Here is a 21,756-nt window from a genome sequence, read left to right as displayed (position 1 = left end):
AATTTTCTCTAAAATGGTGCGTACGATATTACTCGAAGGGTATATTCGATTCGGTCTAACCTTTGCACATCTCAATATTTTTTCCATGCATAGATCGAATCTAATATGGATTATATCTGTCCATTCCTTCAAACATCGTAAAGTACATCAAGTTCCAAGAGAATATGTATGGACAAAATATTCCGGTACCTCCGTCACACAAGTTCGACATAACTGCAGTTTAAAAACTGTTCGAGGATCATTTGATAATTTTTTAGTCTTATTTACAGCGATATCCTACTTTTCATTTAAATATCCATGCTTCCTGGCAAAGCTCTAACCAACTAAAGTAGCTTATGGGCGCGGTAAGTATCGAAATGTGTGACTCTCAAAATAAGATCCATTTCCAAAATGAACTATGTCGCTCCATTTCTACAGGTATGGTCTCCGCAAAAGTTTAAACTTTTCCACTCTTTAATCTAAATTAAATTTATTAGCAAAACGTTTGTATTTATTCGGAATGTCTACAATCCTTAAGATAAATATCCAAAAAGTTTCAATATTTTTATTTGCAAGATGGTTCGTCCAAAAAGGCCACAACATTATAAAAACTCCCTGAATATATATTTTTGGGGAAACTATTTTGGTTGTATAGCCAATACGGACTCAATCGGTCCACTCCTTCGGGTACCTCCCACACAAAATTTCGGATAAATTCACTTTAAGGGTATTTTCAGAGGCAAGTCCATACTTCTTGAGAAAATAGGCTGAATGGTGCAAAAACCCCCTATGACACCGTGTGTAGTGGTAGGAGCGCAAGATAACTCTCGAACGGATCAACCGATTTGGAGCAAAATTTGGTCTTCGTCATATTTTGTCCTAACTTATTTTCAGTTCGAAGATGTGCAATATCGGTATTTCCCGCAATATTTAAAAAATGTCAAAATGAACGGGGCAACTAATTTGGTATAAACATTTGATCTCCTAATATTTTGTCCAAATTTAGTTTAACTTCTAAAATGGTCCATATCGATCCTCTCCTATTGTAACTCCCCCCAAAAGTTCAACATTTATGTCTGCAGTTTAGAGTCTGTTCGAAGATCTTTGGGAAATGTATATCAATGCTGTTCGTTGTGGTCCCGTTTACAGCGAGATTATGTTTTCCGTGCACAAGTCCATGCTTCCTGGCATACTGATCCAAAAGTTATACTATGACCCACTAAAGTGACTGGTGGACGCTATATCAATCGAAAAGATATGAACCCCAAAATAAGATCAACTTCCATAATGGACTATGTAGGTCCTTTCCTTGAAGTACCCCCTCCGCAACATTTTGAACTTTAATCCTAATCCACATTTTTTCCGGCATGTTCAAATGTCCAAAAAGAGCAACAAAATTCTGTAAGTATATTAAAGTTTCGATTCATATAGGCTAGGGCTGCTCAAAGGGCGCACTTCTGCTGCCGGGGTGTGTCAATTTGCTCACTCACACAATTGAAAAAGAGAGCTTTTGTTTTTGAAATGAAGATTTTCAATACACACATTTTTTCCATAACACAAGACAACCCAACAAACCAACATTACTCGAACAAAACATCATATTTGAATTATAAATTCTTGTGTAGCCACTGGAGAATAAACAAAACTTGATTCTCTTGAAAACAATGAATGTGTATGCTAATTATTAGGTTATCCGTGTAATTTTATAATGTATTTATACGAATTGTTTTTCGTAAATTTTATAAAATCAGACTGAATGGTATGTTGGGAAACTATCAAAATGTTTGTGTTTCAAAACCAACACAATAACAAAATATATTTGTAGCTGTATGAGCAGCCCTAATATAGGCTGAGGGTATATCTCTGTCGGCAAAGCCGACTAATACTTTTTTACTTGTTTAACTTGGTTTTCAACTGTTTAAAAGTTCACAAGTGGTCAATCAGAAAGGGTAGAGTCCTTGTTGATTAATTTGCCTATTATTAGCGAATAATTATGTGGGCTCAATAGGTATCGATTGTTATTTGTCAAAACCATGTAACATTTGAAGCAATATTTTTTACATAGGAAATATTTAAATTTTTTGAAGTCATTTAATTCATAGAAATCGCGTTATGTTCGGGTCGAAATGTGGCCTGCAACATATTAAACACCTGTATAACTCTATTCGACCTACTTGCGAACAGAGTTATATAGGGATTAGATTAAAACGTGGATACATATTAAACACTTTCTACATGGAGGTTCTCCAACTAAAAGGAATCCCAAAATCTGTATTGCAGCCGATATTCTTAAAAATTAGGCTAAGCTGTTTGAAATACTTTTTATGTAAAAAACAATGGCAATTCTTTGTGGTTGTAAAATTCTGCAATATACCATAACGTGGACCTGTATGATAATGTCTATTTTAAATTCTATATATAATACAATTTTAAATATTTGCTGGGTAGGAGTAAATATTTAAAATTTTATCCTAAATATTGTGAACCCTCTCTATTGAATTTAAATACTTTGTACCAAAATTGCCTATTTTCAATTCTAAATATAATACAATTTTAAATATTTGCAGAGTAGGAGTGCATATGGTAATTTTCAAATTTCCTTTAAAATTCCATAGAAAAAAAATTAATATTTTTTTGGCGAGCACATCCGTTATTTTTGCTACATGGGTTACGAAAAAATCGTGGTTTCAAATCTGTTCGCGTTCACAAAATTGGATGCTGCACTCAAAAGTTATGGAGGATTTTAATCTCTTATAAAGAAAAAATATTTGAAAATTCCTATTGTGTTGTAATAAGAACATGTATATATGAATCGTTAACAGCATTTGATATCTATGCGTAGATGCTAAAATACTTGCTAAATTTATTTTTATTTTCGCGGAAAATCAAAAAATATTGAACAAATCATGAAGTAAATGTTATTTATTCTAACTCAGAGTCCATAAAAATCTTTAAACAAATAATTTAAAAATACGTACATAATCTAGACGACGCGTAGAAAAAAGTGAGACCAAAATTATAAAGATCGCGTTTATAACTTGCATATTACAGCAACAACAAAGAACGGAAACTTATTGTTGGAAATTATTTCAAAAATATATTTTTTGGTTAAATACGAAAAATTTGAAAAAAAATTTTGGGAGTTATTCTATTATTTCGCTAAATTTCCATACAAATCCTGAACTATTTTGCTTAAACTTCTACAAGAAAAGTAATTAGTCATCGTGAAAGTATATTTGCTTTCTGTGATAAGCAATAGAAATAAGAAGTAGAGAGTAATATTGAAATTACAATCAAAGAAAAAACATAGAAGTTAAAAACCGTATAATTCGAGAATCCGTTTAAATCAGTTGAGGTGCACGTGATTTTCGGATACAGGGAGTCCATGTCTATCAATATGCATGGATTTTCCCATGTTTCATTCAGCGGCCAAAGTGTGGCATCAGTTGCATCTTACTATTCAAAAAACCTTCAAGTGGGCAAAAATTACGCGATGTGCATATGATTATAAGGTGCATCCGATTTCAATGGCCGCCTATTAAAAATACGTCAATATAAATTATTTTAGACAGATTCGCCAAGAACTGCGGATGTGCCACCACATTCTATTTTGGAATAAATAGGGATATTACTCCCGAATCTTTGTAATTTGTGACACACCTTTTTGGCAAGTATTATAATCGCGTATAAAGGATTACATTTCTGTAAAAATAATCAAAGAAAATCGCGGTTCAATTCGCGGTATTGTCAAAATATATTTTTGCAGATTTTCCTACTTTCAGGGTATCTATATCCGGCGTTTTAGTGGATGGATTTGAACGCGGAATGGCTTATTAGATCCGGCACGTAAAAAAACTAAAATCACGCGGGGTTCAGGGGTATCTGAACGACAGTTGTAAATTTTAAAGCCAAAAAATAGGTTTTTCAGAAAATTTACGCACCAAATGTTCGCCTTTGGACTCCTATTACTAGGAAGCTGTACGGAGCGCACTCATAAGATATACATCGAACGACGTGGAATCGCGAGTTCTACAATCGTATATACTAATTTCGATTATTATCTAGTTGCACCCTCTAATTATAAGAAAAAATCGAAAAACACTGAAATCAAAACTTCAAAATGTCAGCATCGATTTTAGGGGGATGCAGTGTATATATCGAAAAGTCATACACTAGAACCATGTTGCCCAAGGGGTATTCTTTAGTTCTTTCATTGAGCACAGTTTTGAAGTTTGCGTGGTTTGGCCAGAAATCAAGAAAGAACACAAAAAAACTTGTTTACTTCAACACATTTTTCCCATTTTTTTTTTTTATATTACCACCAACGCAGCTTCCACGAAAATAATTTGTTATGGTCCATATTGTGAGATAGTGGCTAAAACACTTCAATTAATATAAATATATTCATATTTTATAAAATATATTAACAGTTCGCGACTTATTAAATGGTAAACCTCAACTTCAACGATTGTAAAACTTTTTTGAATATTACCATATGTATTTAAAATTGTATCCTAAATATTGTGAACTCTCTCTATTGAATTTGTATACTTTGTGCCAATATTTCATATAAAATCAACTAACAACAACCTTTAAGGGGTTATAGCCACTTGCAAATTTTAAAGAATCTATATTTATTTTATTTTCTCTGTTTAAGTTCCTTTCCAGTCGAAAAGTCTTAAAGGGGTTCAAGAACTACAAATCAGTTTTGGAACCGAAGATATGTAAGGTAGTTGTTGTACCGTAACAAGAAACCATAAGAAATTTGAAGTAGCACAAACACACACAACAAATATATTCCCAGCAAACACAATGTCGGACGTCCGACACGTCTGCTCAAAGTCGGAATTTTTTCTGAGGCGTCTGACCGACTTCGGTCCGAACTCTGTCCGACTAGTCTGACGAAAAGAAAGAATAGTACATGTTTCGCTCGCACATTGTAAATGTGTAATTGTTGATGTGCCGACATTGATGCAGTACGAAGAAAAATTGAGTGCTCGGGTTTTAATTTCTTTATAGGAGAACAAATTTGGTTTATTTTTGTTATGCGTGTTGATGCATGATCGTGTTTAAATGTTATTCATAGTGATCGGTTGCATACATATTTCTTTATTTTTGTGAAGTTAATGAAAGTAAAGATTTTCTTCGTCAAACTTCAACACTAGCGGTATTCACTCATGTTTGTAAAGTGGCATTGTAGATCTTGTACATCTTGTTAATATTGTAGATCTACAAGTGTTTACAATACCACAACAACAAAATACATGAAAGTTTAATTTACCACAGGGTTGTTAATTTACTCGACCTAAAAGTATTGTAAACATTCCATTGTACTTTTACAAGGGTGTAGAACAGCTGATTGTTGTGCCATCACTTTGTTGTGAGTTATATTTTATGTCGGAGTTTTGTTTTTTTGGTAGAAAAATGGGAAAAATAAAAAGAATAAAGAAAAAACATTTTTTATGAAAAAGTATAATAAAACTGCAGCTAAAATATAGACTTACGACGACGTTAAGATGTTTTGATTTGTTTACGATATTCACAAAAAAGACATTCACACTTCGTTTTAAAAAACCCTGGTACATATAGTACATTAACAAGAGTTGTAAATCTACCATCATGAGTGAATACCGCTACTATGTTTTATATTTGTATATGGCCAAAGTTAAGTTTCTTAACACTTTTATGTGTATGAACATTTTTTGCATGTGAAGACATGTATTTCCACAGATCGTGTTGACAAATTCGTTGTTCTCCACAGTTTGTTTTCCGCATTTAACACAGCATAAGATGATATTAAAACCTTTAATATGTTTATAGTAGATAAACTTTTATAGGATTTGGATATTTCTTAACTGAAACACTTTCGAATTTCATAAGATTTTACTTCCGAATTTTACTTTCCGATAGCTGTCCGAAAGTCGGTAAATAAATCAGAAATTTATATGATAGTTCATCAGAGTTCGGACCGAATTCGGTCCGAAAGTCGGTTAAAACATCCGATTTTCATCCGAATTTCGGTCAGAGAACACGTCAACCACGCCATATGACTTTCGGTCAGAGTTCGGACCGAATTCGGATCCGAACTCGGACGTTTCATCCGACTTTCGGACCGAATTCGGTCCGAACTCTGATGTTTTTTCCGATTTTGGTTTGCTGGGTTGATACTTATAAGTATACTTATACAAGTACAACTTGTTGTTATACAAGTATACTTGTTGGTTTATATTGTATTCAGAACAAATTAAATAAAAATCTTTTAATTCACTAGACGCTGGCGGTATTCACTTTATTTAATTCAAAAGATTAAGTAAGTACAAAATTGACGATCTCACTTTTAAACTGACGGCTAACTCACTTTTTCGTTAGTTCCTTTCTTGCTACTAATACAAAAAACTTCTGCTTCTTCTTCTGCAAGAGGTGAACCAACATCGATAATTTATTCATCGATTTTGAGTAAACCCATGTCGATGTCATCCCCTGGTTTCTTAGACGATTCATCGACAGTCTCATTTTAAAGTAAAGCTGGGTATACATTGTCAGTTTTGAATGACAGCTTTGTTGGTGCTTGCTAGTGTGGCCGTTCATTTTTGTCATTCATCATGCAACAGCAAAATGTTTTGTGGTTGCTGGACGGTTTGACAGTTATCGATAATTGCGAAATATCGACATTCAAAACTGACGATGTGTACCCAGCTTATGTCCGTAATTTCTAGCCCTAGGTAACCGGGTAGGTAGCTACCTAGTAGTTATCTTTACCTACGCGTTTGGTAATTTCTACGTGCCATTTACCGAGGCGTGTAAATTTTGAAAACATGTGGAAACATTGGTGATTTTCATTTATGATTTCGTAAAAACATTGCTACATATAAGTGTTTTACAATTTTTAACACATTGGCAACGATCAACCAGTAAAATCCTTGGTGTAAGTAACACGGCCGTTTTCGACCCGGTAACGTTACCTATGGATTGAAATTATGAAATTTTGCTTGCACGGGGGATATCTATGAACTCATAGGTAACTACGCGTAGAAATTAAAAAAACGAAGTGTCACTTTTGAAAACGGTTCCCACTGTAGCTCGAAAACGGATGTTCCGATCTTCATATGTTTTTGTGGGACTATTATACACATAAATCTTGTGTTTAAGGGACTTTAAAAAACTGTTTACGGAGGCCGAACAACTATAGTTTTTTCGTTAATATCGACAATTTGATTTTAAAAGTTTACATTTTTTTGTTTAAATTGATATGTTTCAATTCCGTTTCACTAAAAGACAAGGTTATTGGGTTCGTAATGAGCCCAGAAAAATATATGCTGATCGATTTATTCGTTTTCGAACTACAATCGGCAAACTGCTTTAGTAAAAACAGTCAGAAAACTATGCAACATTTTTCCACAGAAACAAAGCAAAAGGTATGTAGCCCAAGGTGTGACTTTTCCGATAAAAAATCGTCTAAAATGTTTTGTAGATTTCTTGTAAAAAATTCATGAAAAATTACTTTTTTCATGCTCAATAAGTGACCATAACCCCTTATAATAGATTTTCGTAACGCTACACAACATTTTTTCATTTTCATTATTTTTGGTCAAGGGGGCAATTTGCCACCTCCCCCCACCAAACAAAAACATACCCCACACCCAAATAAACTTGCCCCATCCCCACCAAAAAACTTACCACCTCCCCCCACTTTCTCGCTGATAAATCTGAGGTCTGGCTTCTTCTAAGCGCTCGTAAAATATATCAGAAGCCCAAATAAAAGTTTTATTTGAATTTTAACAAGTCTTTTGTACACCATAGTGAAGCTTGAAACCAAATGTTTTGTCCTCCAACTAACTACAAATCCGCAACCAAACTCATGCTTTTTATGCATGCAGCTATAATTCATTCACCTATAGGTGTTTTTGTGACGCCTTCCAAAATCCATCGTATTTTCTGTATGGCAGTAATATCCAATAGGCATTATTTATTTATTTATTTATTTATTTATTAACTTAGCGACATCTATATCTGAACATTTGTCTTTTTAATGGTAAGCAACACTGCTGACATTGCCATTCATGCTGCAGTCACTGATGGTATTGTAGATGTCGCTATGCTATATTTGTACTATTTTGTATACTCTTACTTGTAGTTATGATATGAACCTTCGGCACTATTACAAAAAATAATGCCAAGTTAATGTTAGCTTGTACTTTATGTTGTTAACATCTGTGTTCGTTTACTCAAAATTTTTACAAATTGTTACTGGATGTTGTTCGTTTACTCTACATTGCAATGCTAAAGACCTTAGCCGATTACAAGAAGTTACTAAAATTGTACAGATTGTTGAGTAAGTCGGATAAGAATCCGACGCTCAAGATAGGAAAAAAATTGATGTCCGGATTATCGAGGTAAGTTAAATATGTGTTGTCCGGATACAAAGTCTACAATGTAAACAGCTCTAGTGTCCGGATTACCGCTTGTCCGCATTAACGAGTGTCCAGATTAACGAGACTATACTGTACATACTTAGTATGTCATTTCTAGACGTCGGATTTTGCATATTTGCATATTTTTTAATAATAAAGATACGAAGATTCTAATTGGACCAAACTTCCTTTCAATAACAGCGTCATATTTTGTATTTTTGTAACATATTTGCATATGTAGAAAATATGCAGAATATGCGAAAATATGCTGTTTTTGGCCGAAAATCGCCATATAAGTCGTAAAATTGACAATTTAAGTTGGAAAAAATCGTCAAAAATCTTCAAAGTGTTCTAAATTAAGATTTTTGGCCGTTTAGCGTCGATTTTTTACCAGATTATTATGTTATTAAGACCCCTTCCCAAAATATGGTGTATATTGTAATACAATTTTTTTATTATTGAACTATGTCCATATTTACATTAGGCAATTTTCCTTGCTGCAATTGTCAGTTCGTCGGTGAGAGGGGGTGTTTAGAGGCAAAGGATTATCATATGCCTCACCTCTCTCCCCGTCAAGTTGACAATTGCCGCAAGGAAAATCGCCTAATGTAAATATGGACCATTAAAAAATATGAAATTTGTTAAATTGTCAAATATTTTATGTAAAATTCAATATGTTTCTTTGTTTTAATATTGTTGCATTAGGCTGATTTTAACTCAAAGATAATTTTTATGTGTTTAATGTTTAGTTTGGTTAGATTTTAAGATTTTTAAAGTTTAACCACAACTGCAATATGTTAACAGCCTGTTTCTGTATGTCGAAACGAAAATGTGTGCGAATGAAACACGCCCAAACTTTTGTGTGTTTTTTTAATTTGATTTTAGTTTTGAAGCAAAAGCAAAGATAAAAATATTTCAAACTCTAAAGTTTGGGCGTGTTTCATTCGCACACATTTTCGTTTCGGCATACAGAAACGGGCTGTAACACTTGCTACTGGGGCCTGAAAGTTATGAAAAATTCGATTTTTGGCCTTTTGACGACTTCAGGTATGGTTAAAGCTATTTGCCCGCATTATGCGTTGAATTAAAGGTCAAACTGTTCTTTACATTTTGCCATTTACATTTTGTTCATATTTAAATTTATTTAAGGGACTGAAATAATGTGCTTTTGCAGCCATCTGGGTACAGATGACTACTTGGTGATGAACTCGACTCCTTGCTCTCCCTCATTGGCTTACCTTCATTATTACCTTTGAGAGTAATGTTACAAAACGCACTGACAGCTTGCAAAATTTACTGATCGCTACTAATATCATGATTTCATCCCGGCTAAGGGAGCTATCAATTGGTTCTTCAGTTTTTGAAATGATGATTTTTTTAGTGAAACCTGAACTCTTTAAGCATCAGTATTCTCATGTTAATGAGAGCGATGCTCACTTTTCGGCTTTCCCAAAAAACACCAGAACAAAATATTTGCAAGCTGACAGCATGATTCAACTAAGAAATCATCGATTTCTGTAAGTTGAAATAACATCAACACAGTTACCTGTGAGTATGTTGTTGGAATTTTAAAATTCCCGTTTGAGCGTGCCTTCGCTGTTTGATATAGTTGAAGATTCAATCATATAATTGCTTAAGTCTGGAGTATTTTACAGAGAGTAATGTTGATGTTTTTTTAATGCATATTCTGCATAAACACATTGTCAGTTTGGACTGACGATTTTTCGCAAATATCGATTGCTTCAGTTTTGTTGGGTTTTACGGAGCGGTCACACTATCATTCATGTTGGATGCCAAACCTTCAGTCAAATTATAAAATTTGCTCAATAAATATGGGTGCTCACAACCACAAATAAATAAAAAACAATTAAATGATGCATATTAATAAATATATGGCTATTTTATATTCACTAGGGAATGTTGTACATGAAAATCCCTACTCAACGACCCATGACTTCCCATTAATATGAAAAATACACATATAATGAATTTGGAAAACTACAAGTATTTATTTATTAATACAGCAAATTTATTAGTATAGCACTTTCAATTTAGACACTGGACGATATTAAGCACATTTTTACATTGGCACAATACACGAATTTGTTTGTTTCTTCTTCTGTCATCCACGGAACCATCTCGTTTTTCCTTTTATTATATTCACTCCTTTCACAATTTGGTTTTATGTATAGCTTTTTCCATATTTATTAGTACCGAACACATACAATTCAAACTCCGGGAGATTTTTATATTTTTCCAACAGCACAATGCACAAATTTATGTTTACAGTGTTTTATTTAACTTGCTTCGGTGTGTGTTTAGTTCAAATCTGGTAACTCATTTTTAACACGGTTGCAGTTGACCAATCGAACTAAAACTTTGCACACTTTTCAGATTTGGATGACAATACACGAATATGAAATCAAAACCAATATTGGTCCATTTTTACACTGTTTTACAGTGTTTTATCTAATTTGCTTTTCAAATCTGGTAACTAATTTTTCACACAGTTGCAGTTGACCAATCGAACTTAAAATTTGCACACATTTCAGATTTGGATGACAATACATGAATATGAAATCAAAACCGATATTGGTCCGTTCTTACAGTGTTTTTACGGTGTCTAACTTAACCCCCTTTTCAAATATGGTAACTGATTTTTAAGACGGTTGCAGTTGACCAATCGAAGTAAAACTTTGCACACTTTTCAGATTTAGATGACAATACGTGAATATGAAACCGAAATCAATATGGGTCCTTTTTTTCCTATAGCCCCCATATAACGGTACCACCCGATTTCCAGTATTTTCCTTTTCAAATCTGGTAACTCATTTTTCACACAGTTGCAGTTGACCAATCGAACTAAAACTTTGCAAACTTTTTAGATTTGGATGACAATACATGAATATGAAATCAAAACCAATATTGGTTCATTTTTAAGCGGGGTACACACGATCAGTTTTGACTGTCGATTTTTCGGAATTATCGATAACTGTCCAACCGTCCAGCAACCACAAAATATTTTGTGGTTGCCTGATGACTGACAAAACTGAACGGCCACACTGACAAGCAACCGATTATTTGAGCAAAACTGACAGTCAAAACTGATCGTGTGTACCCCACTTTACAGTGATGCACAGTGCTCAATTTTACATGCTTTTCAAATCTGGTAACTCATTTTTAACACAGTTGCAGTTGACCAATCGAATTAAATTTTGCACACATTTCAGATTTGGATGACAATACATGAATATGAAATCAAAACCAATATTGGTCCATTTTTAGCATTTTTACAGTGTTTTATTTAAATTGCATTTCAAATCTGTTAACTCAATTTTGACACGGTTGCAGTTGACCAATCGGACTAAAACTGTGCACACTTTTCAGATTTGGATGACAATACATGAATATAAAAATAAAACAAAGATTGGTCCATTTTACAGTGTTTTAACGGTGTTTTATTTAACTTGCATTTCAAATCTGGTAACTCAATTTTGACACAGTTGCAGTTGAGCAATAGAACTGAAACTTTGCACACTTTTCAGATTTTGAGGACAATACATGAATGTGAAACAAAATCCAATATGGGTCGATCTTTCCTATAGCCCCCATATATCGGTACCACTCGATTTAGTTCAAATTTAGTAACACATTTTTAACGCAGTTGCAGATGACCAATCGAACTGAAACTTTGCACACTTTTCAGATTTGGAAGACAATACATAAATATGGGCCCAATTTTTCCTACAGCCCCCATATAGCGGTACCACCCGATTTCAGGTATTTTGAGGATTTTATCTTCATTTTTGCCCGAATTAGCAGTCATTTGGCATTTGGGATTTCCAATGATACAGGCATTTCCCCACCAACAATTGTGAACATGGGTCCAGGTTTTGGTATAGCCCCCATATAGCGGTATGGTCTGATTTCAAGTGTTTTAAGGATTTTATTTTCATTTTTAGGCCGAATTGGCTGTAACTTGGCGTTTGGAGTCCCCAATGTTACAGAAACTTCTCTACCAAAAATTGTTGACATAGGTCTAGGTTATGGTATAGCCCCCATATAATGGTAGTACCCGATTTCAAGTTTTTTAGGGATTTTATCTTCATTTTTAGCCAGAATTGACTGTAACTTGGAATTTGGAGTTCCCAATGGTACAGAAACTTCCCCATAAAAAGTTATGGACATAAGTCCTGGTTTTGGTATAGCCTTTATATAACGGTACTACACGATTTCAGGCATTTTAAAGTTTTTATCTAAATTTACGGCCAACATTGACTATAATTTTGTTCTCAGTGGTCAAAAAATTTATTTACTAAAAAGTTAAAAATAAAAAATAATTTAAAAAAATTAAGTTTCAGTGTTTTATTTAGAAATGCACTTAAAACTAGAAAATAATTTGTCGCTTAGTCTCAATAAATATATTCTTTCTCATGATGGAATCTCTCAAATAAAACGCTTGCCGTTCAATATTGTCACAATTTTTAATTCAAATGCAAGCGTTTTATTTGAGAGATTCCATCATGAGAAAGAATATATTTATTGAGGCTAAGCGACAAATTATTTTCTAGTTTTAAGTGCATTTCTAAATAAAACACTGAAACTTAATTTTTTTAAATTATTTTTTATTTCCTTTTTGTTTTGTCGTCATCCACAGAACCATTTGCCCATTTGCTTTTTTTCCTTGTTATTCCATTCACTGCATCGTCAAATTTCCTTTACTATGAGCACGTGTATTGCTAATTCCAATAGTAATTCTCTAAATTTAATAAAAACACACGAATCCTTCATTTTTATTTGATATTTACGCTGCAAATTTATTCCTCGAATGACATTTTTGGTTCACACTATCATACCATCATACAACCAACACCTGACTGTCCAACAACCACAAATTTTTTTGTGGTTGCATGATGAATGACGAAATTGAACGGTCACACTGGCAAGCAACCGATTATTTGAGCAAAGCTGTCATTCAAAAATGGCAATGTGTACCTAGCTTAATTTTGATTAGGGATACGTAAAATCGATTTCGGTTAATCGATTAATCGATTATTAACCGTAAAATTTCCAAAAGTCGTAGTCGACTATTGATTGTGCGAAAATCGAAAAATCGATTATTCTTAGTCGACTTTCGGAAGACGGAGTCAACTATTATTCGTAGTCAACCATTAGTCGTAGTCTATTATTATTCGTAGTCGGCTATTAATCGTGGTTGACTATTAGTCGTAGTTGACTATTGGGTGTGCTAAAACCGCATAATTGGCGGTATTTTTTTATACATATAACCATCACGGATCGCATCAACGAAAATGGTCGATTATATTCGATTATAATCGATTTTCGGCGGTTAACGATTAATCGAAAGTCAACTTTTAGAACACTCTCAAATAATCGACTAACCGAAAATCGAGTTTTAAGTTTTTGACGAAAACCGAATAATCGAAAAACCGATTATTGCAATTCACTGTGAATCCCTAATTTTGATATGACCCCAAATATCGCAAAAACGCCTAGATCCAAATTTGAGTCTAATCGAGAAATAAAAATAAAAAAAATGCAAAAAAGCGATGTCTAGTAATTACAGTAGTAATCGTCAAAAGGTACGTTATGCATAATTGAAATAAGATTTACATTAGCGTTTCTTGTCGGATTAATTTATTTTTGGAATTAACCCCCTGTTTTTGTAACTATTTTTTGTTCGTTCGTCAATATTCGTAATAATTTGGGCATCCGTAGCTTAGCCCCTAGATGACATACATACCTAACTCTTCGTGGATACGTTATATATATAGTTAAGGATTCCTCATTCAAAAATCAGCGTTCTATATTTACTCTAAGGAGAGTAAATCGATCTACAAAATTTGACAACTCGTGTGAAAATAATATTTTTTTTTTTTACAAAAACAGGGGGTAGCTTTTAATATAAAATTATATTTTTAAAGGGCTCTGTACATACGATCCGTTGAGTGTCAAGAAGAAACTTGACATCACTTACACTTTTTTCATGTGTTTGTATCGTATGTGCCTCGGCCTTAATGCCTCTAAATTGCTCTCTCTCCCTTAGTGCCAATTACATCTATGTAGCTGTTAGATAACGGAACTACTGCCTAACATATAAGTGGGTTCCTTTATTCTTTTGGTTTGTTTGTAAAGAACTACTTTCGATTCTCTTTTAGTCCGTGTTTACACTGGGAAAGTTGATGGGAAAGAAAATTGAGTTTATGGGCGAGGGAGTAGAGAGGAATAAGAGGGGGTACACACACCTCTGTACTGGCAAATTCTGTTTTGTTTCGTTTTTCTTCGTATACAACCTGAAGTTGGCTGCAGATTTGTTTTTGCATTTTCTTTCATTTCATTTTCTCTGTCGAGAAACAAACAACAGCGAAGACAATTGAAAAAAACCTTTTAGAGGAAAAACTATTTTTTTTAAGCAAAAACAATTTGAAATATGTGGAAATATCAAAATTAAAATGCAATTCAAGGGTTTCTTTAATAATTAATTGTTTATCACTCATGTCCATTTTTACTTTTCATTACAATTTTGCTTTGTCTTTGTTTTTGAACGGCGCAGTGAGAAAATGAGTGTGAAGAAGAATAAGAAAAATTATAAAATTGACACAAACATGATTTCCGTGTCTAAACAACAAGGAAATTTTTAAAAGAAATTGAGAAGAAAAATTTTCTTTCCAGTTTGAATGTCTAAACACGGTCTTACGACGCCGTGGTGTATAGTTGTACCTTACTCAGTAGTCACACGCGCAAAATTTGCGACGAAACTTTCCCATTATTTTGGCGTTCTTAGGTCGAGTTCCCCATTACAGTAATTTCATAAAATTACTTTTGTATGGAACTCGATCTGTGAACGCCAAAATAATGGGAAAGTTTCGTATGAAAGTTTTAGCGTGTAACATAAGAGAAAGTTACGCAGCAAATTTTGCGCGTGTGACTACTGAGTTACGAAGATAAAGAGAAAAACTGGTTTCAGAAGAGGCGCATAAACTCAACATCTTGAGGGGTCGAAGTTAATATATAGCACAGTATACATACTTTAAACATGAGGATATAAACTTAAATCGTTCAAAACAAGCTGTTTCCGTAAAAGCAATCAAAAACAGTACAAAAGTAATTTTATTGAAGAAATTAGAATCTGCATATCACAGTGCAGTGATCGGAAATTTGCGCGCTGATGCGCGTAACCTCAAAACACTTCGACGTTGGAAGGCAAAATAAGACGCAAAATAAATAGAATTTTTAAATTTGAAATTTAAACGAATAAAGTGTTAAAACAACAAAGTTAAAAAGTCAAGTTTCTCGAAATAAGTGCTGGCACAAAACATAAAAAAACCTGATTAAAAAAGTTGCTATTGGTAAAAAAAGATTTGACGGAGAATTCTGTGAAAAAAGCAAATTTGGCATATTAACATCAGTATATCAAAAAAGTCAGTGGCTTGGAAACGACAAATTGGTACATCAAAATTCCAGAATAATTGCGGTACTTTATCCCGTTACATTTGGGCAATTGTGTTTCGTGGTGCTTCAATTGTGTTACAGTGGCACAGGAAAGTATACATACACCCTACAAAAATGCAGTTTAGGCTAAATCGTTTGGTTTTTTACAGCAACAACTGCACTGTGTGGCTCCTTGGGGACAAAATAACCATAATTACACAAATTTATTTTAATCTAATACGTATATTTAATACAATTAAAGAAATTCAATTTTCACAACACAGAAAAGTGTACATACACCCCAAGGAAATACGAGTATTATCGTAAAATGTATGGAATTAGTAGCAAAATTTATACATTTTTTAGCTTTGGCGAATGTCTCTGGGTGTGTGAGATATATTTTAGAGAAAAGACAATAATTTTTGGGGGTCAAATGCCGTTACTTAGGGTCAAATTTCATATATGCCTCGTGAAAGCTGACCCTTGCTTAATTTTTTGGGTTTTTAGGTATTGTACTTTATAAAAAGCACAAAATTAGTTTCAGATTGCAAATCTTGAGACCCAAGAAAGCTTTGGAGTTGTTATTGAGCAAAATATTCCTTCCTGGACGTCGATTAATGCACGTTTTTCCTCAAATTTCTCAGGAAGTTAATATATTCCGCGGAATTCCTGGCGCAAATTACATACAAAATGCATTGAATTGCTTTGCAATATGGTCTGACACAATCCTTGGGCATTAATTGAATCAGAAATGTACAATTATACGAAACGTTTCGCGCCTATAGTAACGGTAAAAGTAACGGCATTTGACCTCCAAAAATTATTGTCTTTTCTCTAAAATATATCTCAGACACCCAGAGACATTCGCCAAAACTAGAGATGGGAAATGGGTAAATACCCAAATGGTAAATACCCATTATTTTGGGCATATTGGGTAAATACCCAGGTATTTACCCAAATTGTGGGTAAAAACTATTATATAAGTAATTTAGGACAAAATTCAGTCTGAAATATTACATGGTCCATTTAATAGTAAATTTTATTAATGTACATTTAAACGGCATACAGAACAAGTTAAAATGAACAATTAAACATATTATTTAAACAAAATATTTTTGCAATATTAGATCATAACATCAATGTCACTATCAGTATCACTCCCAATACAAATTATGGAAGAGTTAGACGTAGAGTGGGTAATACCACTGGACGTGGATGGTGATTCATCCAATATTGGAGATAAATTTAAGATTTCCTCCTCAGGGCATATATTTTTCTGGGAATTACACCTTTGATTTTTCGCTCTATTGCAGAGATTCCAATTGTGAGATATGAAACATATTTTTGCAGCAGTATCTGCACTTAATCTGTTTCTCTTTTTGGAGTGGATAAAACTGTGAGTGCTGAATGAGCGTTCTGTGGCTGCTGATGTGCATGGAGCAGTCAAAATACGAACCGCTATCATTGTAAGTTCTTTTGTGACGCAAACACTGTTCCACCATGTAGTAGGAGATATTTCTTGTACGCAGCTCCATACAAAATCTTTTGACCATAGATCCTCTCTAGCTTTATAGTTTGCTAGATCCGTCATTACATTTACATTAAATTTTAAACCCATATCATGAATAAATTCCATCGCAATTAAAAATTCAGATGAATTTAAGTCATGCCCAACGCTATTGGGGTCAAGTAAACTTGCTGCCAAATGTATGGGTTTAATCGTTTTTTTTTTCATCCTTTTGTCAAAGGATGACAATAATTCTTTTTTTTCGTCATCATTAATTTCGTTTGTTGCTGTTAATGTATTTTGCAGCTTATTACGAATGTCTTTAAATGCAAAATTCACACGATGTATATTGTGTTGATTTGATTCGAAAAAGGTTGTCCATTCAGCTATAGGTTGGAAGAGTTGTAAATTGATGTCTAACGTGTTCCAAAAATCTTCCGAGAGTAATGATGATTTTGTTGTTGGACTCAGGGTTATTTTTTCATGAACAGCCAAGGCTTGAAGGGATACTTTACTGTTCACTAAGCTTTTTAATGAAGTAGCATAACTGCCCCATCTCGTTTTAACTGGGAGTTTTAGCTGTTCTCCAGATCCTTTTTCTTTACAGATCTTAGCAAATGTCCATGAAAGGACCTTACTGTATTTAATAGTTTTGATTATATCAATAACTAGTAAAAAATAGTTCTTCACAGTGGGACATTTTAAAAAGTCTTCGCTGAGCAAATTAAGGCAAGTACTACTTGAGGATATACCTTTTGAACCTCTTTAAATGCACCCTGCATATTCCCAGCATTATCGCCAGTGAGAGCTATAAACTTGTGTCTTTCTATTTGGTAATTTAAATGAAGGATTCAATTCTTCGAACAATTGCTGCCAAAGTGGATGCTCAACCATTGAAAAAGGAGCTCCAGATACAATAATTGCTCTGGCAAGTTTCTCTTCAAGGCTATCTTCGTAGTCATCGCATATTTTGAGGCTCGAGTTTGATGGTGGAAGGGAAGTTGATGCGCTTGAAACATCACTGTAGTGGTTCGAATTTTGCAATTGGGTGTTCTGTAGTGGGATTCTGTAACTCATTTTTGCTGTTACCGACAATAATCGGTAAAATTAAATCGCATAATTATGACTAAAAACATAAAGAAAAGTTGGCATCACTGTTTGTGTCGGTAGAGCCTAGCGCCTACTTTCTATTCATCGTTAACTTACCGAAAAATTTCGTTAATTATCGAAATTATAAGCATTTTAATTTTACCGACAATTATCGATAACAGCAAAAATGAGTTACAGAATCCCACTACTGTTCACTTGGAATCATTTCACTTACTTCGCTTCTTAACGTAATTGGGCACTTGACGCAGTTGACCAAATGTTTTGCCATTTTATTAACATTTGGGAATTTGTAAACCGTGTTGCAGTATCTGCAAAGAACTGCCTTTGAGTTGCTTGGATTTGTTGCAAAATGCTTCCATATTCGTTCATTTTTAGGTCTTCCCATCTTAAAAACGATCAAATTTTATTTTTCCATTTTTAACAGTCTTCACATTTTAACGCATACCTTATCAACAGATTAATCAGATAGATTAGTGTATTTTATACAGGTACAATACTTTTTTAGCGGTTCTAAATTTTATTTGAAATAATTTTTTAGCCGATTGACAAATAAAAATTTTCAATTTTGTTTTTTTTTTTTTTAATACCCAAATAAACACCCTGAAAATGTATTTAAAAGGTATTTACCCAAATTTTGGGTAAATACCGGGTAGAATCCCATCTATAGCCAAAACTAAAAAATGTATAAATTTTGCTTCTAATTCCATAAATTTTACGATAATACTCGTATTTCCTTGGGGTGTATGTATACTTTTCTGTGTTGTGAAAATTGAATTTCTTTAATTGTATTAAATATACGTATTAGATTAAAATAAATTTGTGTAATTATGGTTATTTTGTCACAAAGGAGCCACACAGTGCAGTTGTTGCTGTAAAAAACCCAACGATTTAGCCAAAACTGCATTTTTGTAGGGTGTATGCATACTTTTCTGTGTCACTGTACATATGAAGCAATGGAGGAGGGAGAGAAGCCACCACCTCCATCATAGCCGGCGAGAGAGAGAGCAGCATGAATGATTAGAGAAGGGAGAGAATCAAGAAGAGACAGAAGCAGAAGTAATATGTCTGTCTGGTTCATTGTTGGGCAGAAATGCTGGGCCTCATACACAAAAGTGTAAAAAATACATGAGTCTCTCGCAATTTGCCCACCATTGGTCTGGTTACTTTCCCAGCAAGAACTTGCTCGGAGAGTAAGGACCTTTTATTCTCTTTTGCAAGAAAAATGTAAAAGTAAACAGACACCTGTCAAGAAACAATTAGTAAACAGACACCTGCAAAAACCCGCAAGCAATCAGCTGACTTCCCAATACATTAAAGGAAACAAAGCAAGCAAAAATTTTATATTTCCTTAAAAATAAAATACCCCAAAAAAGAATTTTTTACACTTTGCAAAAATAATACAATTAGGCTTGCTATTTCCACAATAAATTTTTTTTTTAATTTTCACAAACATAAATCACCGAATAATTAAAACCATATGATTGATTGTTTTCTGGAAGAAGAAGAATTGCAGTGGTTGCTAGAATAAATTTGTCCATCAAGAATTTGCAAACTCTCAGTAAAAGAGCTGTCAAAATGTCTCTCTCGAATTGCTCTCTTTTGCTGGACTTTTGTGTTAACAGATGACTTCCAGCAACAATTGGTACAAATTTTAGGGTAACCAGACATACTTAATATCAGACACGACGATAAAAAAACAGAAAACGTTTGATACAAAGGAAACTGAAGACAAAAGGCATGAAGACGGAAACTTTGAAAAAGTGAGAATAGAAGGAAACAAGGAGACTGAAGAAAGTATGGAATCGACCGAAACCGTAGAAAATACCACTTTAAGACAGTGCCGACCAAGAAGAGAGTTCAAGGGTATTATAGATATTAGAAAAAGTCGGTTTTGGCCGGGCCAAAGTTTTATTTAATAGGAGCATGTTGGCCAATATTTTTGCAAGCACTAGTGATCCTAAGGAAGCAGGATTTCAACCGAAGATATTCTCGCACCTAGTGTCAAAAATAGGAATGGTATTTGGTGTCCGCACGGACATACCCGAAAAGGAATTAATGAATATAATACAATCAGACGTAAAATTCCTTAAAATCTTAAGAGTGACGAGGAAAGATAGTGACAACATCATTTCAACACTAATAATCAAAATATTCTTTAAAGGGTTAGAAATACCTAAGGACGTTAGGATCTATAACTACACCAAAAAGGAAGCTAGACACTTTGTCTCCTTTGGACAGTGTTTTAAGTGTTATCGCTTCAATCACTATTCTGACCACTGTAAACAAAAAATACAGCCCTATGATAAATGCTTCAAATCTAAAAACAAGAATGAGCAATGTGTCTTACCTGCCGAATGTCCCAATTGTAAAGGGGACCACAAGCAATGGGACAAAAATTTTAGAGTTAGGGAAGTGGAATATCAACTAAAACGTATGCTGACAATTGAAAACCTTTAGATAAAGAGTTTCCTTGTGAAAAGGAACTTAAATAGAGAAAGAGAGCAGGAAAATCCTCGTAGAAACATGGAAGAGTATCGTCAAGCTCTTGATGATGGGGAAACATTTGAACTTCCGTATGGTAGTGCTTTACAAAATCCAAATAATAAGATAAACAAGGTTGAGGATTTGCTTAACTTCTTGCATTATATAACACATAATATAATACCTTTTTTCTGTTTTTATCTTTTTTATATACCTTATTATTTTTTATATCAAATATCTTAAAAGTACTACAACATTCAAAGCATTAATAAAAAAGAAAATAAAGACTTGCTTGAATTACACCTTGAAAATGGCAATTATGATGTTGCACTTCTAATCGAAACATGGGTTAGGTTAGTTAATATTACTAATTATAACTTCTACGGGAAAAGTAGAAGCGACGTATACGGCGGTTTCGGGATCTACGTGATGCGTAGCATGAAAGTTTCTCTGCTGAAGTTTGAACAAGGTACTGACATAATTGGGATTACCACACAAAATCTGAGAAATAATATTAATCTACATGTTGCTTATATCCCTCCTAACACCAATAGACATATCTTTAAACATATTATAGCCGGTATTTTGAAAAAGATTTCGACCTTAAGATTGCCAACGATTTCAATGCGAAATTAACACATTGGGGTAACCTAAATACTGATCCTTCTGGGGAGTAGACTAGCAGAGCAGGGGCTGGATTCTTGTTCTATGAAAATTTGAAATGAAAATTATTTTCTTTATAATTTTTTTTTTCATTTGACATTCATTTCCTTTATAATTTTTTTTATTTTATATTTTTATAGAAACAGAATTGAG

The sequence above is a fragment of the Musca autumnalis genome, unplaced genomic scaffold (genome assembly GCF_047663935.1).
Source record: "Musca autumnalis isolate F117 unplaced genomic scaffold, ASM4766393v1 scaffold_2, whole genome shotgun sequence".
Lineage (NCBI taxonomy): Eukaryota > Metazoa > Arthropoda > Insecta > Diptera > Muscidae > Musca > Musca autumnalis.
This window is presented reverse-complemented; position numbering follows the sequence as displayed.